Source organism: Nymphalis io, chromosome 24, assembly GCF_905147045.1.
Source record: "Nymphalis io chromosome 24, ilAglIoxx1.1, whole genome shotgun sequence".
NCBI classification, from domain to species: domain Eukaryota; kingdom Metazoa; phylum Arthropoda; class Insecta; order Lepidoptera; family Nymphalidae; genus Nymphalis; species Nymphalis io.
In genome coordinates, this window is record NC_065911.1 from 6,202,961 (window position 1) to 6,224,872 (window position 21,912).

General features: G+C 30.2%; 1 protein-coding gene across 2 annotated transcripts in view; it reads right to left on the reverse strand.

Moving 5' to 3' along the window:
* The window catches only part of LOC126777840 (IQ motif and SEC7 domain-containing protein 1), a 164,816-nt gene extending 149,218 nt beyond the window's left edge, over window positions 1–15,598 (reverse strand). For both annotated transcript variants that reach the window (XM_050501065.1, XM_050501060.1), the window contains exon 1: window positions 15,375–15,598. The gene's annotated coding sequence lies outside the window, so the exon portion shown is untranslated. The remainder of the gene's footprint in view (window positions 1–15,374) is intronic.
* Window positions 15,599–21,912: the final 6,314 nt, after the last annotated feature.

A 21,912-nucleotide genomic window follows, 5' to 3' on the forward strand; every position in this document is an offset into this window, starting at 1 on the left:
TTACCAACGGGGAGTTCGGATTTGATTATTTTGCGAGATGACGATACTAAATAAATAGTTCCTGATTTAAATTTCAGATCTGACTCATGCTTTATTTATTTTGTTTAAAAAATTGTATCGATATTACAGAATTACACATATCTACAAAATCTAATAGAATAGACTAAGAATTCACTGTAGGCTATACAAACAGTAACAGCCTTTGAATGTCCCACTGCTGGGCTAAGGCCTCCTATCCTTTTTTTTAAAGAGAAGGTTTTGGAGCTTTTTGCACCACGCTGCTCCAAAGCGGGTTGGTAGAATACACTATTTTTCTGCAACATCCAAAGTAAATCAAATTCGATGTGATATTAGACAGAATTTCAGTGATATTAGACACATGCAGGTTTCCTCATGATGTTTTCCTTCACCGTGAAGCACGAGATGAATTATAACGCAAATTAAACACATGAAAATTCAGTGACGCTTGCTCGGGTTTGAACCCACGATTATTAGTTAAGATTCACGCGTTCTAGCCACTTAGCTATCTCGGCTAAGCAAACATAAAAATATTTACTCAATAATTAATTAATAATATAAATATTCTTATAATATTAATTGTTATAATTTGATGATGATGATGACCTATCAACCAGACGCAATTGTATAGACTAACATATAAATTAATGATAAAGGATAAAGCTAAAATAATTATTAATTAATAAAGCAAATATTCTTATAAGGTAAAGTATTAAGGAAGAAGATAGGAAGTTCATTGATATCGTTACACATGCTCAGTACTTCATGTAAATTGAGGTCAATGCCATCAGTCTGTAGTAATAAACATCAGACAATAAGACATTGTTTTTGCCTTTCGTTTTCAAAGTTAACTGATTCTGAACACGAATTATAATTAAGACGAGGTTTTATATATCAATTATACATACAATTACGTTATGTACAATTTTACATTTTAGAATAATTATTACGAAATTATGGAGACTGATATCATTTATTGTTATGAATTCAACATTATCGAAAAAAACAGCACATTTTAGAAAATTTCTATATAGGAGTTTTTAGGAAATCTCTTTAATAGAAATATACTATACAAGATGTCTTTTTTACGTATTTAGTTCTCTATTGGCATTTTTAATTGTTATAATAATTCAATATGAACAATATGACTTAAATTATTTACTTACTTATACATTTCGATCGGCTTTGTAATTAAATAAGAATTTAAACTAAACCTTGGATCACAAACTAGCCGAAACCATTCAGTTCCACAATTATTCGCGGTCGGTTTAAAATTTCAGACTTAATTTAATTTCACGCAACACCCGTCAGTATACGGTCGAAACAATTCTAAGCTCATCAATTAGTTTAACTATTATTTAATAAGTAAGCTCTATTATGTTACAGAATACGTTTGTATTTATATCAAATATCGTGTCCCATTACTGAGCCATCAAAATACAATAAAACTGTGCACCATTTTGTAATCAATAATTTTCTTTAGGCAGCATATATTTATAGTTTTTATTCGTAATTTTTAATCAGATTAACAATAACAAAATAAAAACAATAAGATAATAATGAGCGTATGCCTATTTTTTTACGTTAGAGGGACACTGAATCCACCGCAATTTACTCCTGCAAGTATACATGTCAAAAACGTCATCCAAAAAATACCGGGTTTTTTTGAACATATATCTGATTCAAATTTTGCTTTGAATATTACCTATTTTTTAAGAAAAACTAATTGTATTAGAATGATTTGGATCTGAACAACAAACAACGTTAAATAATACCATTATTAAAATTGCTAAAACAGCAAGTGGAAAGATGAACAAGACTATACTTATTATAAGGCATTTGTTGGACAGTTAGTTACCCTTTAAATGATGATTGCATAAAAGTATTCTAGCCGTCCGGAACTAAGTTGAGTTTGCTTTATGAAGAGTTCTCGTTTCATATCCTCCCTATCCATAGAACCTTGTATAAGCTTAAGCGTACTTTGTAATAACCTCGTTTCTGTGTATTTTACTTCGGAACTGGGGCTCAGGAAAGACTTACACTACGATGCAGCAGCTAAGATTCACTTCAATGCACTACTATTACACTTTCTAATACAACAACAAATATTTAAGAGCGTATGACGTCAATTTGATTGAGTTTTTTATGGTCAATGAATATTAAAATTTTTATATTTTAAAAACATCTAGATATAATCAAACCTTTATAAATTTCCTTTTAACTGACAACAATTTTAGCATAATCGCTAATATGTAAATTTTATTGAACAAATACATTCAAAGAATGCCCACGGGTAGTACTCTCACATGAGTGATTCTGTCTCAAAATAAAAATTAGAACAATAAAAATAAAATCAACATAAATATTCTGATTAAGCTTAATAAATTTATAATTTAACTTCCTATAGTTAATATTAAAGGTTGTTATAAAGTAAAATAAAAGTATTTTGAGACTGAATTCAGTAATCCAATAACAGTAGGTCTAATTTCTACAATTAAAATCACATTTCAAATCACGGAGTGGTGGCCTAGAGAAGCAAAAAGGCCAGTGGGCAGATCACCCGCCCGATGGTCAGACGATTTTAGGAAGATGGCGGGTGCTCAATGGATGCGACTAGTACAGGACCGGAAGAACTGGCGCGCCTGTGAGGAGGCCTATGTCCAGCAGTGGATTAATGTGGGCTGAATATGATGATGATGATAATCACATTACTTACTTTCTATTTGCATTTGATATGTTATATTCATAGTATAAAATATTATATAAAGAGGCATTTAATTTTAAATGCTACAATAAGTTGTTATTTGCATACATAAAATTATTCACGCGATTATAATATGATATATATTTTCTATACAAAATACTCATTTAAAAAAAAAACCTCATAAAGTCTTATAGATTGCAGAGTAGCTGTAAATATAAATCTTAAAATACTTTCTCCAGATCCTATTTAAAATATAAATACGAGGTAAATCGATTGTGATAATGAGGCGTTCGAGTGTGAAGTGTTCGCGGTCACTTCACCCTGTTAGACCTTGTGCCGAGCGAGTAGCACTCGGATAATGTAATGGCATTATCCGAGTGCTCCTCGGACAAGTCTATATGTTCAAGCATACGGTTCTACCGTTTTTATTTCCTTCTTCTCAGCCATAGGAAAAGAACGAATTTGTGAAAACAGTCATTTATTAATTTCTGAAGCATAATCGCTTGATCCTCATATATATTACAATGTTCTATTTTACATTAAAATGCACAAATGCAATTAAACAAAAATTATGATCGGTATAATTTATTTTCTTTCATCTAAATAAACGTATATTTCTTGGTTAAATTCAGCAACTTTCGACTAATAATATCTTATATATTTCATATTTAATGCATACGTCTAGTATTAATACAATTTATTAACATCTAGTCGTTTAAGAATAAAACTTTTCGCGGCGAAAACATTTTAGTTAAATTACAAATTTCTCTCAAAACTACAAAATTCACAGTTGAATTTTAGCGAAAGTTGAAGCATTACGCTTTGAATTTTAAATTGACTTAAGGAGAACTATTTGTTAAGATTTTAATCAAACGCTTCGTTAAATGTTCCTGCTTCACTTTCTTTATTCGCTATTTAATAATTAATAGCATTTAAGTTATAATTTATTATTATTTAAATAGGAAAATAGACATTGACACTAAAAGAAATATTGAGCATTTGATCTAAAATGTTATGTCCCCTGTATCTGTAATTACTAGCTCACTTACCATTTAAATTGAAATCCATCAGTAAAAAATATTGTTAATCAGTATAGAACTATTGAATGAATGGATAGACTTGCAAGAAGACCCTAAACAAATAAGTATTAACCATATAAATATAGTACACAAGAGAAAACTGATCTATTTATAAAATTCCATAAATGCATCAGTTAGAAAATACGATGGTATTAAAAAAAAAGAGAGTGCAACAATTGTTTATTGGATCGTGAAAAAAGTCGGTCGTCCGCAACTGCGTCACAACAGTTGGTACCCTTGTTTATTACTTAATGTGTCATATCTTGAAACCTTTTACTCCCACGTTATGAGAAAATGAAATTTTCCTTTCAAATTTGTCGACACATAATAAATAAATAAGAGCGATGGCTGTAGAAGCGTCATAAGTATATTAAATATCATTTTTGCTTTCACCTGGAGTTCTAAATTAATCAATGTTGCGTCAAAAATATTGCAATGAGTAAAGTACAAGTACTTTTACTTCGAGCTGCTATCTACCGTGTTTAGACAACTACGCTCTATGAATAATTTCCATTAACAGCTGATAGTAAGTAGTCTCCTTCACCTAAATACACCAGTACATAAGTACTGGTGTATTTAGGTGAAGTTATAGACGCGGTACGATGTACTGTACTGATGGTAAAAAGCCACATACTTCGATCTAAGACGTTATCTTATTCCTGTTATCCAGAAATACAAAGTGTTACTGATTGGCAATAAAATAATTAGTAACATGGTGTTATCTAATTAGAAAACACAATTTTTGATTAAAAATGACCAAAATTATAAGTACAACAGCATATCGACTTTAATTATGGTTTCAATGATGATGCTAGCTCAGATGATACTAGCCTCTATATTCATAATAACGTTACACAGTATCGTTATTACAAACGAATAGATCTTCAATATCCGAAATTGCGGTGTTATGTTGGAAACCTTTGTTAGCGTCAAAATATTTAGATAAACACAGATGATCGAGTCAGCTCTCCTTATTGAAAGGCAACTACTGACCCCGATTTACTACGTCGCTCCTAATGAATTATTACTGGACTGGAAAATTGTCTTGATGAGTTTTGTCACCGACCTTTTGCAACGTCTGCTCTTTGAAAACTGTTTCTTCATTATGAATTAACGAGTGACCTTTGCAACGTTTCAGTGAATATACGATATAAATTTCTAAGTTTGATTAAGATTTTTTAATGAAAATTTTATTAAGTTTAATACAACTTCGTTTTATTGCTTCGACTTATTTTCTAGAAAGACTTTATTTACTATTGTTAAAAAAAATACATCAAACAGACAATAGATAATTTTAACATACATTTACAGGAACATTTCCTGTAAATGTTCTAGATAAAAATATTCATATAATCATTACAAATACGTATATATCAAAGAGATCGTATATACGTAGATCATAATTTGAATACAATTTTTGCAGAACTTCTTTCACAATGAGCGATAAGACCGCTTTTGCCAACCATTTTTCATCCCCTACTCGTATTTATTCTGATCTTTGCATGTTGTGAAATAAAGTTTAATTAAATAAATCTGTGAAATCAGCAACTGTGAATAACGAACAGTGAATTCATATTCTCGTCTCAATTTCTTAATTTCTATCTTCGAACAAAAAAAACTTTTCCAATTACCTCAATCTATCAACGACATACTTCTTTCCAAATAACAAAAGGTAAAATAAATACTTGGATGGATTCCTTTACGATTTATTAAAACCTTAACTTTTTGATTGATTTGTAATGAAAACTACTCTAGTTAATATTTGTTAAAGCGTTAGATTAATTGAAATAATGGATTTATATGACAGAATCTCTTTAGTAAGATGTTTAAGAAGTAGTTTTGTTCTCAGCGTATATTTACTCATTTCAGTAAACAAAAGTAACAGTTACTTTGTAAATAATCGTTTCTTCTGTTTTAATTACTTTTACAATGAGCTCTTTTCCTTTTTATATGCATTCTTCTATGTTTTACACAAAGTACCCGGGCGGCCGAGATTCGCTAGGCTCTACAAATTGTTATATATTTTTTTGCTAAGTAAAAACATTTTTCAGAAAATACACCTGTAAATGATAGATATGTGAATACGAAATTTGACCTTAATCGTTAACGCCATTCCGTCCAAGATACACGAACTGAATTTATAAACAATAATAAAAGCTAATATTACATTATAAGTCCTCTTTTTTCTCCACACTATAGTAGTTATAATACAACATCTCTCTCGCCTACTAAGTATGTTGTTCCCAGACTAATAAACAAACTACTTTCAGATCTATGTCATAATATTTAAAAAAAACATTAGGCTTAAACTAAAGCAATATTTTTTAAGTTTACTTTATTTTGCAGTTTTTAAATTAAAAAAAAAGAAAGTTGCATAATTGATATAACTGAAATACACATTCGAGTTAAAAAATAGGTATAATATATAATCCGAAAACCGATTTTATCTAGTTAAAGCTGTTAAATTACAAAGCGTTTTTGAATGTCAATGACAATTCAGACTAAACTAACATTACACAATTGAATAAGCCAATGATGCAACAGTAATTATCACAGTTGCAGTATTATCATTGTTTAGTAAACCAATCAACGCTGAACTCTTTAGGACCGATGTGATTTAATTGGCTCTATGAAACGCATGGCTCTCATCAAATTGGGTGCATTGTACACCTGAACCAGATTACCTTGAGCTGTTAGATCGTTTATGTTTATGTCGACGTTGTCATATCTTAAGTGAGGAACAAAGTGCAAGTTATTTTGGTCGTGGTGCACCATTGCAGCTCTTGGCCTCTTTCGCAGAAGCTTTGTAAACTAGAATTACATTATCAAGATCGTACCGAACACACCAACACAGTTATTTTTTTTTTATGTTAATTACGAGAAAAACAATTACATATAAATTAAAGTGAATATTTTTAGAGAACTATTTCCGGATTTTATATTCTATATTTGCTAAATTCGTTTTTGACATTTACAACTAAACTTTTTCGATTTCGACGAAGTCATTGGATATGGGAATTAATTTCTTTATTTCCACAATTTATCACCAATTCTTTATGACCAAATTTGCTAAGTTAAACTGCTTTTTATGGTGACAAAGAATATAGGTTCTTCTCGGTGTAAGTTTCAATAAAATCCATCATTAGTATTTCATTGGATGCGTGTAGAAACTTACCGACAAATAATATTAAAAAAAAAAATCTTGTACGGCTAATGTTATCTATTAAAATGAATATTTTTAACTTAGCATACTGTAATATACACATAATTCATACTTATATTAAGGTTCAATTTTGTTTTTAACATATTAAAGTTTACCGACGTCCTTTTCATTCTGAATATCTCGACAGTGACAAAAACGTTTTCAGAGACAAAGGGTGGGAACATTTTTAATGTATTCCTTTTTTAGCTTATATTTTAACTATGCTAAAATGGTATGACCGCAACGTATATACGGAATTATGGTTATAGTAAACAAAAACCCGACCTTTTACGCTGTTACCAATTTAGGCACCGGCGCCATATTAGAAATATTTTCGGCTAAGATAATAAGTATGGACATTGAACTTATTATGTACACAATAAGTAATAAGTGTGGACATTGAACTTATTATGTACACATAAGAATCTTCTGAAATCTTTCTGTATATATAACAAGTAAAAGGAGGTTTTACTTAATTACCGTATAATAAATTGAGCTTTCTAGTTAAGTTGCGGAGACCTTTTTAAAGTTAAAAAGGGAAACACTGAAGTGTAACTAAGTAATAGATGCGATAGTAATCTTAAACATTATTTATAAACTTTCAGCACGTTTAGCTAGACTTAGTGTAAGAATTTTAAGGTAAAAATTATTATGAGGTATTTTTGCTTTATTGATTGCGGCGATATAGTCGATTTTTGTATGAAATTCATTAAAATCCGCCGCGTCGTTAGATCGTGATTTGTAATATTAGTACAATACACGCAAACTAAGTTGGCCGGTTCGGTTCACTAGGCTGTAAGGCTACGTGTTAACCCGTATGGATATGTACCACCCGCTCATCAGATATTCTACTACCTAACAGCGATACTTGATATTGTTGTGTTTCGGTTTGAAGGGTGAGTGAGCCAGTGTAATTACAGGCACAAGGGACATAAAATCTTAGTTCCCAAGGTTGGTGGCGCATTGGCTATAAGCGATGGTTGACATTTCTTACAATGCCAATGTCTAAGGGCGTTTGGTGACCACTTACCATCAGGTGGCCCATATGCTCGTCCACCTTCCTATTCTATAAAAAAAAAAAAAAAGTTGTGTTCCAGTTTGAAGTGTGAGTGAGCCAGTGTACAGAAGATAATACCGGGCAGTGTTGATCACTTATATGTATATATACAGTTTCAGGTTACCCAACTGCCCGCGTATTTTATACAAAACGAAATTACCTATGCGCATTGTTATAGTTTTTAGAAACAAAACGTCGGGCGATAGCTTCGACTAGACTACTTAATAAAAAAAACTTATATCACGATACATACAATAATAGTTAAATCTATTCTTATCTTTTTTTCACATCTACATATACTATGTGTGTCAGAGATTATATGGTGCGCATTTAAAAAGTAAGAGAAAAATTATATTTTTTATATTATAAATAGCAGTGATGTTTAAGAGAACGTGAAAGGAAAAAAAACGCATAAGGCTAGTGCATCGGATAGGCTAACGATATAAGGGCGGAGATCGTTCGATGCAATTATGTTTTAATACTTAATAATATTTTAATATTTTATATTATATTACGAGATAAAACCTTCATAGTAAATTGTGATATTAAAGCCGATAAATTTAATAGCTTTATTTATATGCAACGTATAGTTTTGCCGTGTAGCGGGCAGTTTTGTAAGCTGTAGCTATTTCGTAATGACAGCTTAAAATTAGATATTTATTTATTTTTGTAAATATCAATAATTATTGTAATGAGTAATCTTTATTTTTAATCTGTAATCATTAATAATAATTCCATTTACTCCGTTTACAAGATATACTCAAAAATACATAAAAAAAAAAACAATTATATTCAGAAGAAATAAAAATGAATTTTTCGTTAATAAACGATACCCATATATTTGTAAAATACAGATAGTAACAATAACACCATTTGCACAGGTTATTACAAATGAGTATTTATCCTGTTATTACTTCTAGGGATTTCTAGATATAAATAAATACACAGTTTAGTTTTAGTCAGATGGGGAGCTTGTTGAGAAATATAGCAGGAAAAATACTTTTACTTTGTGGTTATACTCTGTGCAATCCCGCGTGGATAGGTAACATGCACTCATTAGATACTTTACCGCCAAACAGCAATATAGAGTTTAGTTGTATTCCGGCTAGAAGGATGAGTGAGCCTATGTAACTACAGGCACAGATGACATAATCCTTACTCTAAGGTCTCCAAAGTCAAAGGGAACTAAAAGGATCCCAACGTTTAATATTTCTTAAAGCATCTATGTCTACGGACGTTGGTGTCACTAACTATCAGGTGACTCATAAAAATTAATTATGATAAATATATGATATTAAAAAGTTTTTAGTACGTATTGCGTCTAAGTCGTGTTAGGAACTGTTAGACCACATATCTAGGTCGTTTGCAAACAAAATCGAAACTGTTTCGATCTGATCGAACTATACTATAAACATTTACACAAGTCTATACTCTATTACAAATAAATTAAATTGAAATGTCTCTCTGTGATTGAATAAGTTAATCTATTTGCGAATTAACAAAACAAAAATAATCTTTTTTTTTCTTACTAGTTACTACTAATATAGGACTAAAAAAAATGTTTATATCGTAATACATGATATAACTATTGGTTTACGCGGCGCACGCCAGTCATGCTTTTTTCCAGCATTGGTGAAAAACGTATGAAACGCCGTCCGGTAGTTTTTGAGTTTATCGCGTTCAGAGACGCGAAGGGGGGACTTTACACTGTTTTATAATTTGTAGTGGTTTTTGTCTGTTTGTTCAAAAATGGTTTGACTACATATAACAGATTCAAATATACCGAATTATTACTACTAAAGTCTACTAAAAGTTATAGCAACTTAAACTTCATGTACCTTACCGTACCTTTATTGTTCACTAATACAGGATTTTTGCAAATAAAAAAAAATTAAGTATCTCTATGATTTGAAAAATGCCACTTTTTTAAGTTAATATGGCTATTTACGAGTAACCAAAAACAAAACAATTTTTTTTTTATTTACCGCTGCATATTTAACTTAAATATTTGCGTTATGTATATTTTAAATAGGCATTATGTATATTAAAATGGAAGATTTTAAAGGATTTTCGTCAAAAAATGTATACCGCGCTGGCAAAGACGCGTGTTTAACTAGTATTACAATAAAGTTTTAGTGACATTGCATTTATGTCTTTCGATTATATTATACTTAGAAGTTTTTCCCCCGGTATTTAAAAACAACCCATAATTCCATTGCTGAGAAGAGGCATCTCATCCGAGGAGATTTGTTGTTTATTTCACCTCCCAGCTCGAGTGCAACAGTGCTAATCTGTAAGTACTACATTACTCACCCGTGAAATGTTGACAACGGACTTAAGATGTTGTATGTCTTTGAGGAGTTATTATTGTAATGTTATGATTGTTATGATTATAATGGGCAATGTCGCACATCACTTTCTAACATTTCACGACCGTTTTCTGCGATGAGTTTCGAGTTTATTCCTGGAGAAAAGACCTACGACACGGTTGGTTGGATGCAAATATTGCACAATTCCATCCACAATATGCATGTCTCCTTAACACTGAGCACAATGTGAATTATAAAAACAAATTAAGCACATGAAAACACAGCACACACACACAACGCTTGTACAAATTATACCTAACGATTGCATCCTTGCCACTGAGTTACCGGAGCCATCTTGTTTTATGACGTCACTGGACATGGTTTACGAATCGAACGATTTCGTAAACCATTCGTATTTTGGAAACTCTTAATCAATCACAACCTTCACGGTGTATAGAGAACGAGGTATTGTTGAAAACCACCGCCAGCTAATTATGATTGATGTATGACATTAACAAGTGCTTATAACGCGTTAAATATAATTTGCTTAATTTATAAGAAATTAACGATACGTATTGTTACTCAACTAATATAAATAGTCTTATGATACGCGTCACAAGAGTATTGAGATGAGAATGATGTACTCCTGACCGTACTTCTCAACTGAGATAAGACAAAAGAACTGGATATATTAAAGTTCACAAGTGTGTGCGCAAACACAGGTGTGCTCTCTGTTCCCTAACTTCCGATGACGGGTTTAAGAGTCGGATCCACGACCAACTGTTTCACGTCATTTCCAAGGCACTGCTATATTTATTTACTTTAATACATACAATACTGCCGCAGCACCTGTGGACATTTCTTAACTTGTGAAACTGAACTATTTGAATCGTTACCGAAGCGTTCGATGAATTTTAATTTATATAAATAAAATTTAGTTGTATCTTCCCACAATATTGTAATTAAATTACATTTTATATCAACGTTAACTAGAGACGCCACTAGAGAGATAACTTAACGCGCTTAAAACGCACGTGGTAAAATTATAATAGTCACCGTGTGCATACATCATAAAGTGTGTCACCGGCCTTATACTCGAACACTTACAGTAAATGACAATGACCGAGATAGTGGTCCTTTTCTCCTTCGAGATCAACGTCTCGGAATAAATACTGTCGCAATTCTGAAGTCGATTTAAACATGACTCGTCGTTTGAAAATGAGGGTATTTTCACTTTTGACGGGTTAACATTACTATACTTATCTATTATATTCGCAGTTGAAAATATTTATTATTCAGATTTGGACCTGAATCCAAAAAAAAAGTAATATAATAAAAATAATTTTAAAATAAATATATATTATAATTGAATTGTTCTGTATGTATGTATGTCACTGAACGGCTGGACCGATTTTGATGTTATAAGACCCGTAATTCGAGACGGGCAGTTATTATTAATAATGCAAATACCACAAATTAATCTTTTAGACTCTAATGTAGTCAAAATTATATTAAGCATGTTAATTATATGAAAGTTATTATAATATCAAAAATCATGATAACCACGTAACAGAGCTTAAGCCCGCTAATAGATCTTCTATTATAAAGGCGGGAATGAATGAGGCATTTGACGTCACGATATGGTTTAATTCCATAGATATGTGTGTATGTGTGTGTAAACATGTAAGCAGTGTTTCGCCACATGTGTGACAGATAAAAAAATAAAGTACAAGCTTAGGGCGTTGCTCTGAACGCTAAAGGAATACTAATTTTAGATTATCTCTTAAAGTTATCTAGAGAGCTGTTTTCTCTTATTCACCAGTTTTCTCGGTAATTAGTTACAGTAAATGAGCTTGAAAAATGTAAAAGGTGACTTTGATTATATTTTATCCATTTTATTAAAAATGAGCGATTGTAAATTTATAAAGTTATTTAAGAAACAGCTAGTCAAATTTCTAAATAAAATAAGAAATGCCGTGCAATTTATTGGAAGTCGAATATAGCTGTAAAGGTTCCAGCAAAATTTAAAGAAATTGGTTATAAAAAAAAAAAAACAAAAACAAAAAATTACCTTTTTCTAAAACAAGAAGTGACGTTGCCTAGCTTTGGCACATTGACCGGGTTTGAATTACATCCACACATTGAAGAAAAACAATTGTAAATATTATGAATTCGGCTTAATAATCCAAATTAATCTTAAGGTTTAAGAATCTATCCAGATGTTTCTACGTGCCATATATACGGTCGAACAGACATACAGTGTTAAAAATTAACTAACCAAATTTGTCTGTTCTTTTTTATTCTGTGCATACTACGTATATTACATATCTATGTGGATATTTTTATTCAGTACGAGAAGCAGAAGTACGTATTTATAACGCCTCAACGGACTCGTGTGTTACAATGATTCTTTATCTGTGCTATATCTAAATCGTAAATCACTCAACCGTATTTTACTGCACTAGTTTGTTTTACTTAATTTTCTAGACATTGTCTGATTCTAAGAAATGTATTCATTTTAAATATACTATGAAAACTTTTTGAATAAGAACTTATTTTTTGATTACTTACTTTAATTTGTTCGACTTAAATTACAATTACTGTTTATAATCTGTTTTATAGAAATTATCGGTTGTTTCATCCAATAATTAAAATTATACTAATAAATTAACCGTACATGTTTATAGTAATCTTATCAGCTATTCCGGTTTCACATACGATACAAATCGAGGATAGCTCGATTTGTGTCAGAAAGACGCGTTCCCCCATCATCATGGAGGGGACGTGACGTAATCACATCGCCGTCAGTCGCCATAAAACAAGTGAAACTAAAATAAATTATACATATATATATTAAAAAATTACAACAAATTTCAAAATCTGAATAGTTTATAAGTTACTTTGGTCGGTGCTAGCCAAAGGGAAAGTAAATTAATACACGAACACATTAAAAGAAATGGCGATATGAAAACGATAGTTTCTTTTGAACTTTGCTTCTACTAATAATTATTTTAAGTTAAAATTAGTTTCGAAGTTTAATATAATTAATAAATAAGTTTTCATCGTCTTTAAAAAAAGGCATAGGCCATAGACTTGAAATTTAAAAGTGACTGTAGAGGCGGCATTTAAAATTAATCCGCGAAATTTTAATCTAAGAAGACGCTTCTTTAGGTCAAATCGTTCCTGTTTGTTGTGTTCAACGTATTGAAAGTCTTTTAAAGACACCAAGTCAGTAAAATATAGTCATAAATACGGTATTGGGATGAGACAAAGGTATCGGTTATTTGTTTTAATTTTACGAAGGCGCGATTGGTAAAGTTAAATAATAATTATTAAATAATGTTTAATTATATTTGTAAATAAGAAATTGCGGTGTTTTGTAGTTTAGTTTAAAAATCATATTCACGGCAAACAAAAAGTCATTTAGATTCGTATTTTTTATAATATTTTAATTAAATAAGCCAAAATGTCTAAGTAATTTCATTCATATCTTCAAGCCAACCAAAGACTTGTTTTTCAATCTATCAAATTACCTATCCTGTTTTAACACCGCACACAAAAGAGATAGGGTTATTTTAATTCTGACAAATAATTTTATTAACTAAACAACAAACAGAATATATTATTTAATTTTAAAATGTAGTTTTGTCTATCAAGTGTTAAATTATGATAAAATATTCAACAGCTATGACTCATTTGGACTCGAGTCGGCTCATATTAAATAATAAACCAATATATTAATAGTATACATTTTAAAATTAGAATTAAATATATTATTTTATTATACAATTACATCATTATAAATCGATAGTAGGTATTATTTATTTATTTCTATTTATATATAAATGAGTCATGTCAGTTTTATATAAATCAATCAATCAATTTAATAAACCTAGCTCATAGCAAAATTAGTACTTTAATTCAACCTGATATTATAGCATTTATCTTATTCGTAAACAAACTTCATTGCAAGAATATAAATAGTAATAACAATGCTATTATTGGAAATAAATTATGTCAGTATTATATTATCTTCTATTTAACAAGTCACAATTTAATATTAATAGTTGTATGTAGTCTTTAATTTACTACATGTTACAAAACATAATAAGGAAATCAATTGTTTCAATATTTTTTTTAGCTTATATTATAATTTAACATAGATATAATTATTTGTTTATTATTTTATTGTTATCTGTAAGAACAATCATAATGCCTACAAAATATTAGTTTTTTTTTTTCTTAAACAATTTGTGTTCAAGTTAGTACAACATTGAAAAAAAGAAATGTATTTGTATTAATTATTAGTCTTTACACACAATAAAAACAATATAGATTTATTCTTTATAAATTATTCTCTTGTATTTTTTTCTATTTATAATTTGGTACTAAAATTTTAATAACATGAATATTATATTTGTTTTTTTTTTTTTAAATAAAAGAAGCAACAAAACAAAGATATACATTCCCAGAATAAAAGCTAATTGCATTCTTATTTGAATTGTTAATCTAAAAATAAAATTAGTCATACAAATTTTTTGGTATCATGTTTTAACCAAAAGTATAAATTTAAGATATAATCAAGTAAACAATCACCTTTGTTTATACGTCATAAAATCTTACCATATTAAGACATACAGTTATGTATGAGAAAGTTATTTTAATTATTCATTATGGCAACAGCCAACAAACGCAACTGTAAAGATAAACAAAAAATACAACTTCTCTAGCATACTTCTAATCGATCTTGCGAATCTACTAGTTAGTTAATTGGCCAGAACCACTAATAATGCAATGGAAAGAAATAACTTGAATGTTTGAAGACTGTAAACGATGTAAATCGGACGTAATCATGCGCGTAATAACATTAAAAATAAACGTTATTTACGGTATGTGTTGTTGCGAAATATGGTCGAAAATATGTAACAAAAAGTCCTGTAGCGTGTTAAAAACCAAAAAGCTGCACGATCCCGAATAAAAGGGGGTAAATATCGATTGTACTCACCATAACAAGACAGCCGGCAAACTTGGCTTAACACAGACGATTTTTGACTACTGCAACATGTTTTTAACACAGAAATGTTAACTCAACAACACATAAATCACTTCACTTAAACTTGAGATAAACAAACCCACGATTTTGTATCAATGTCAGTCACAACATTTAAAAAAACAAGTAGCATCTACACGAGAAATGTGTTTCGCATCAACGACACAAACCACTTCCAATAGAAGCAGTAACTGACTGTCAGAAATTGAACAAATCGGACCATAGACACGCGCTTTGTTCTGTATTGACTACAGCGCTACGAGATTACTTTTGATATTATCCTACTAAGTAAAAATGCCATTACCATGCCTAGAGCTTCTTACTTTTAGTTAAGCGTTCTTTATAGTCGCATTATATATACGCCATCTATGAGATAATTTTGTAACTAATTCAAATTATCTGAAGGAAAAACAGAGCGCCATCTGTTATATAATAATCGAACCAAGTTAATACGTGTTTTAAGTTACCTTATATATCTTATTAGTACTGAATAACTTCAATAGATGACGGTTTGAGCAAATATCTATACATATTTTTATAAATTGGATTTATATTATACACTGTACTTTATTTATTACTGAAAATATTATCTACTAACATACCTAGTTTTTCATAATTCGGTATTTGTACTAAATTTTTATATATATTAACCAATATATTTGTAATATTATTAATATTTAAAGTAATTAAAATACTGTTAATTGATTTTTATTTATCTACATTGCTAAAACAAAAGGCATTTCCTTTTTAATCTTTTAAGCATTTTTAAACTGATACGAGAAACTGGACTGAGTAGAGTGCTAATAAATCTTTTTTTTAAGCTTTAAGAAAGTTTATTTAACGCCCCGGTCAGTTCCCATCAAAACTACAATCCTATCCTACAATCACACTTTTTTTCACTTTTTGGGATCGTAAAGTTTCCGGGAGGAGGTTAATGATAAAAAAACGGCTGGAACCAGAAATGAACGGTTTCATTCACTTCCGCTAGAAATGACCGCTGGGTCGTAGGCGCGAATTGTACTTAAGAAAGACATTGAGAAGGTGTTTATAGCAATTTTCGTTCACTTGTAAGTTACACTACCTTAGCTAGGGTAATTTTTTTGTATAGGTAGTAATTAATTGTTTGAAATTCGAACGTGGTCTAAAAAATATTGAACATATGTTTTTTAAAACGATGTCTATGGTATTTTTTATTATGCCAAAAATATTTGTTGTTATTATCAAAAATCTAAATAAAATGTTAATGCTTCCAAGCACTTTTGACTCCAAACTTCTCGTTTACATTACCGACTCCACTCCATTCGTTACCACGGCGTGAAGAATGTTATTAAGTGGATGAATAGAAAAAAGAAAAAAGAAAAATATCTCTATCTATCGGCTCAGACGTGATAATTAGTGGATATGGAGTCAATGCCGCGTCACGGACGAAAGAATTCTTATATTTCGATATTAGAAATCACACCCACATAAAATTGGGAACTTGGAGTTCCACTTATTAAAGAAACAATGGCTCTACTCATATAATTTAATATGCCTATATCAACATCGTAAGTTACTATAGTATAAATATATTATACTAACTAAATTTTGTAAGTTAAGTTACTATAATATATTTATAGTAAGTTTTATAATAGTTATCATAATATTAGGTTTTTTTATAACAAGTAAGCAGACTGGCAACGCGCCATTTGATGTTATCACTGCCTATAGACAATCGCTTTTTAAAAAATGTATAAACTCTGTATTTGATTAACGTACTAATGTTCTATAATTGTTAGAGTAGAGAAACTATATTTCTGAAATAATTTCTCGCAAGTTGACAGCAAATTTCGACGTTATATATAATTCTGTAAAAAAATAGGAAGATAGAAAATTTGTAAAAGCCCATACCAGTGAATTTCAACCTTTTTTTTTGTTGCGGCACACTTTTAACGATTTCAAAATTTGGCGGCACACAAAGAAAAATATAAGCGTATAAATAATTTACTTACCTATATTCACTGCGTAAAATAGATTACGAATCAAATCAATTTTTATAGATTTAAGTATCTATTTCTGTTAAAAGGATATTTCTTTTTAAATCAGATTATTTAACAATATTAACATAATTAGGTCTAAAATTTGGCGGCACACAAAAGTGCCGCGGCACAGTGAATGAGAAACACTGTCCTATACAAATACTGTTACCGACTATAATAACTGTAAATAATTTAATATTAACAAAAAAAAAACATAATTCAAGTCGTAAAATATCATATGATATTTATTTTTGTATAATTTTTTTTTTAAATATTTTATTAAACTACAGAAATCATGATCATTACATAGGATTTGATTTAAATTTACATTATTAATTTTAGTCAAATTTTAAAATAGTAACTCCCGATTCCCACCCGACGCAAGGCTGCCCATAATGCAGGCCGCATTTCCGCGTTGTATGGCAATGGACAACCTTTGTGCCAAGTGGGACCCGGAGCGACTGTCAAATCCCCTCTCTCTAAGGCGACAGCCAATTTCCCTTATTAACTTTACTTACTTACTTGATTACTTATTATTTTTGACAATTATTCACATACTTAAAGTGTACAGCGAGTTGTCTACTCACTACTTACTATATTTCATAGGTTGGCTTGCGAAATCCACGTTAACCATGTTCATTTTTTTTTTAATATCAATATACTTATCGCACCCCTGTGACCTTATAGAGAGATCAGACGCGCCTCTTAAGATACAAACAAATCCCAATTAAAACCACCAAAATAAGTTGCATTATTTTGTTACAATGAAAACGATTAAACAATAAATAATGTTTAATCAAGGTTAGTATTTGTTTTAATTAAATCGATTTTAGTCATTGCAAGTTCATTAAATGGCAATATATCGCACGGCAAGTATATCAAACAGTGACCAACATCAGATGGATGGTGGTCAGTGGTATCGTTTGATTGTGCTTTTACTGATCTGATACTGATCTTTCTTGTCTTACTAATACTATACATATATCATATATATACATAAATCTGTTGTATGTTTATCACACTATTGTTAGGTCGAATATTAAGTAGAGATTACGTAATGAAAAACAATTCTATAATATAAAATCCTGTGCCTAGGAAAGCACGTAAAGCATTTGGTCCTGCGCCTAAACTCGCCGGCCGTGTCGGATTGCGAACCCATCGGATTATGTGTGTGAAGAGAATAGCTAATGCACCTGTTTGCACACACACTTGTGCACTATAATGTGTCCTTTGCTGATAATGATCGCTGTAGTGGCAATGGGTCAGGAGGACGTCGTTATCATCAGGCTTGATTTCACACTAATTTGGTTTTTTATTGACAAATTAATATAAAATATCCCTAAGCAATCTTGGCCTATTACTATAATACATTAAAATATTATGTTATAAACGTTGGTATATAAGATTAAGGCTTAATGTAGATGATAAAAAAGTGGACTTAGTATCTCTTGATTTTCAAATGTATTTAATTAGTGAAAGTTTTTAAAATAATGTCTCTAAAAAGCTAGTGTTGGTTCTTCTTCATATTTCGTTTCAAATTTGAATTTCGTATCTTCCCTTAGGTAGAAATTATTATTATTGCTAGAAATTCTTATTTGTTTTTGCAATAAGACATTAAAAAAGACTATTTGTGAGGCTGTTTACAAATTGCATATTTTTATAATATTGTTCTTTATTTTCTTTTCTAATAAAGTAGTTTATTGTTATTATATTATTATAGCCCGCAGTAGCTTTACATTTGATATAACATTATAACATGGCGTGCTATTGAAGCGTGCCTTTAAGAACTAACTCAAATAAAGTTTTTTTTGTATCTTCTGGTGCAACGTCCAGTAATATAATTTATAAAGATGAATTTAATTCTGAAACGTTCAGACGAGGTTCATCAGTAATGCTCGGTCCGTGTAAGACGCTATATCTCTGTGAGTAATCGTAAGGGTTTTAATAAAACACACTATATTGATACCGCCCGGTGTCGGATGCCGCTGTAGGGTTTCCAATAAAGCCTATTTGAATTTATTAGCTTGCTCTTTAAGTACTGTCGTGTTTAAAAATACAGATTATTAATTCAAATATTGATGGTTATGGCATTTTTTTCCGTTTAATTTTTACCTTTGTCCATTGTAAAAAAAAATATAAATTAGGTTAGTGTAGTTTTTTATCAATATTTAGCAATATTGTCAATTTAAATAAATTTTATTAATGTGTTTGTTTTTGGGTCAAGAAAGCACAGATTATAAATGCTTGGTGCGATATAAGATAGGTAAGATTGAAGGATCCAATTAGAACGCTAAACGATAAACATTAAAGACAATGCGTCGCTATTCAAAACAAAAGCGGCGCTGATTTTGACAGCTAATTAAAATTAACTTATAATTTATAGTGACAAGTTTGTAATAAATAGGTACATTTTTTAATTGTAAAATACAATTTCATCATCGCGAGAAAGATTAGAAATTGATTTAGAAAGAAAAAAAGGAAAAATTAAATAAAAACGTATATGTACCTATAATATGTCTTTTTTAATATACAATCATTATTTCTTAAAAATAAAACTTGAGAAATATTTTTTATAGATAATAAATAGAATTAAATATAACACTTGTCTTCCCGATATTCTTTACCCGTAAACGCATCTTCGTTTTTGGAGAAAAAAGTATCGGGTAAGAAGAATCCAGCTGTGCGATATTTATGACTTTATATCCTGTTGTCTCTTTCACGCATAACATTATTTATATCGCCGTCCTTGTCAAATCTATCGGGTTTAACTTGTGAGAATTGTCGTGGGACTTTTTAAATTTTAATATGATTTAGTTACAAGGAAAGGGCATAGGATTTGAATTTGTCAAGCTTCATAGCTGATGTCGCAATATAAATTTGAATAACGAAAGGTTGTTATTGGTTGGTTTATATGTGTCGTATATCTGATGTAATTTAATTTGTATTTGAATAGATTATTATTAACATAGAAAAAAAATATATTTTCGTTTTTCGAAATTGGAATTCAATCTTGTTTTAAGGATAATAATCATTTATAGATTCATATTTTAATTTAATCTGCACACACTTTGAATCCCATTACTATAAGTCACCTCGATTATTAAGATTGGTTTGAATTATTTCATCACACTTCTCCATTATGGGAGGCTTTTTCACATTTTCCACGAGATAAAGACAATCTATTCTAACTAGGCCAAGTCGGTTAAATTTAAAAAAAAAGTTAGATAAAGACAAATGATACGGCTATATATCCTGAGACTAATCGTGGCTGCCAATGAAAATAAGCGTTGGGATTCGAGGTCTCGATGTTATCAGATTTTAGGTTACTGATATTTATTTATTTATTTAATATGACACACCAACAATTAATTTATAAACGTATTACAAATCATAAATTTAATAATATCCTGGTACATTATTCACACACGGCCATCTGATCTCGAACTAAGCAGAGCTCGTACTATGGAAACCAAACAACTGATATACTACATATACTATTTTTCTTTTGTAAATATACACTTATATAGATAATTACACCCAGACTCAGGAAAAACAGACATGTTCATGCATACAAATGTCTCTCCTGGAAGGGAATCGAGCCCACAACCTTCGGCGAGAAAGGCAAGTATCTACCACACCAACGCCACCCCGCCAACTGGCGCGTCAAAATATATGTGCAATATTTTATCTGAGTGATACCTGAGATCATACAGGTATGTACAAAATTTAAAAGTAAGATTAAGCAATTAAAATTATAAGAATTATACAACGAAAACCTTATTTTCTAATTTTTTGAAGTAACTTTCTTTCTTATGTTATTATAATTTTTATTATATACACTTACAACTATAATTTCCGCATACAATATAAATATAATATTAATACTACATAAAATAAACTTAAATACAAAAGGCAGAACGAGATACTTATGTTTTTCTCCGCCTCAAGGTGCTAATCATATAGTATGGATACACACCAAAAGCATTCTTAGTTGTGTTTTGTCCACCACTACGATATCTGGCTTTTTTGCCAGAAGTCCTTAAACTTAGCAGACGTCAATTTTTAATTGTAGTTTCATGTTTTACCTAACTGATCGATTATTGCACAGAAATACTTTTTGTTTGCACTGTGTCTCCAAAAATCTTTTCTATAATAATGTAAACATGTCAACCGGATCATTGCCATTTTAAGAAATATTAACTTTCCCTTACACCGCTAATGCGCTACCAGCCTTGGACACTAAGATTATCCTATACCTTACCGGACACATAAACATTGCTGATTGGCGGTAGAATATATGATGAGTGGGTGGTACCCACACTACCCTAGCCCTACAATCAAGCAAATATTAGTTAAAACTTTTCACTAAAAAAATTATCACACAAATATACAGATATAAAATTGCAAATTTTAATAAAATTAATCACGATATTGTGTAAGCGCGTTCGACACATTATACTAAGTATTACGTAAAA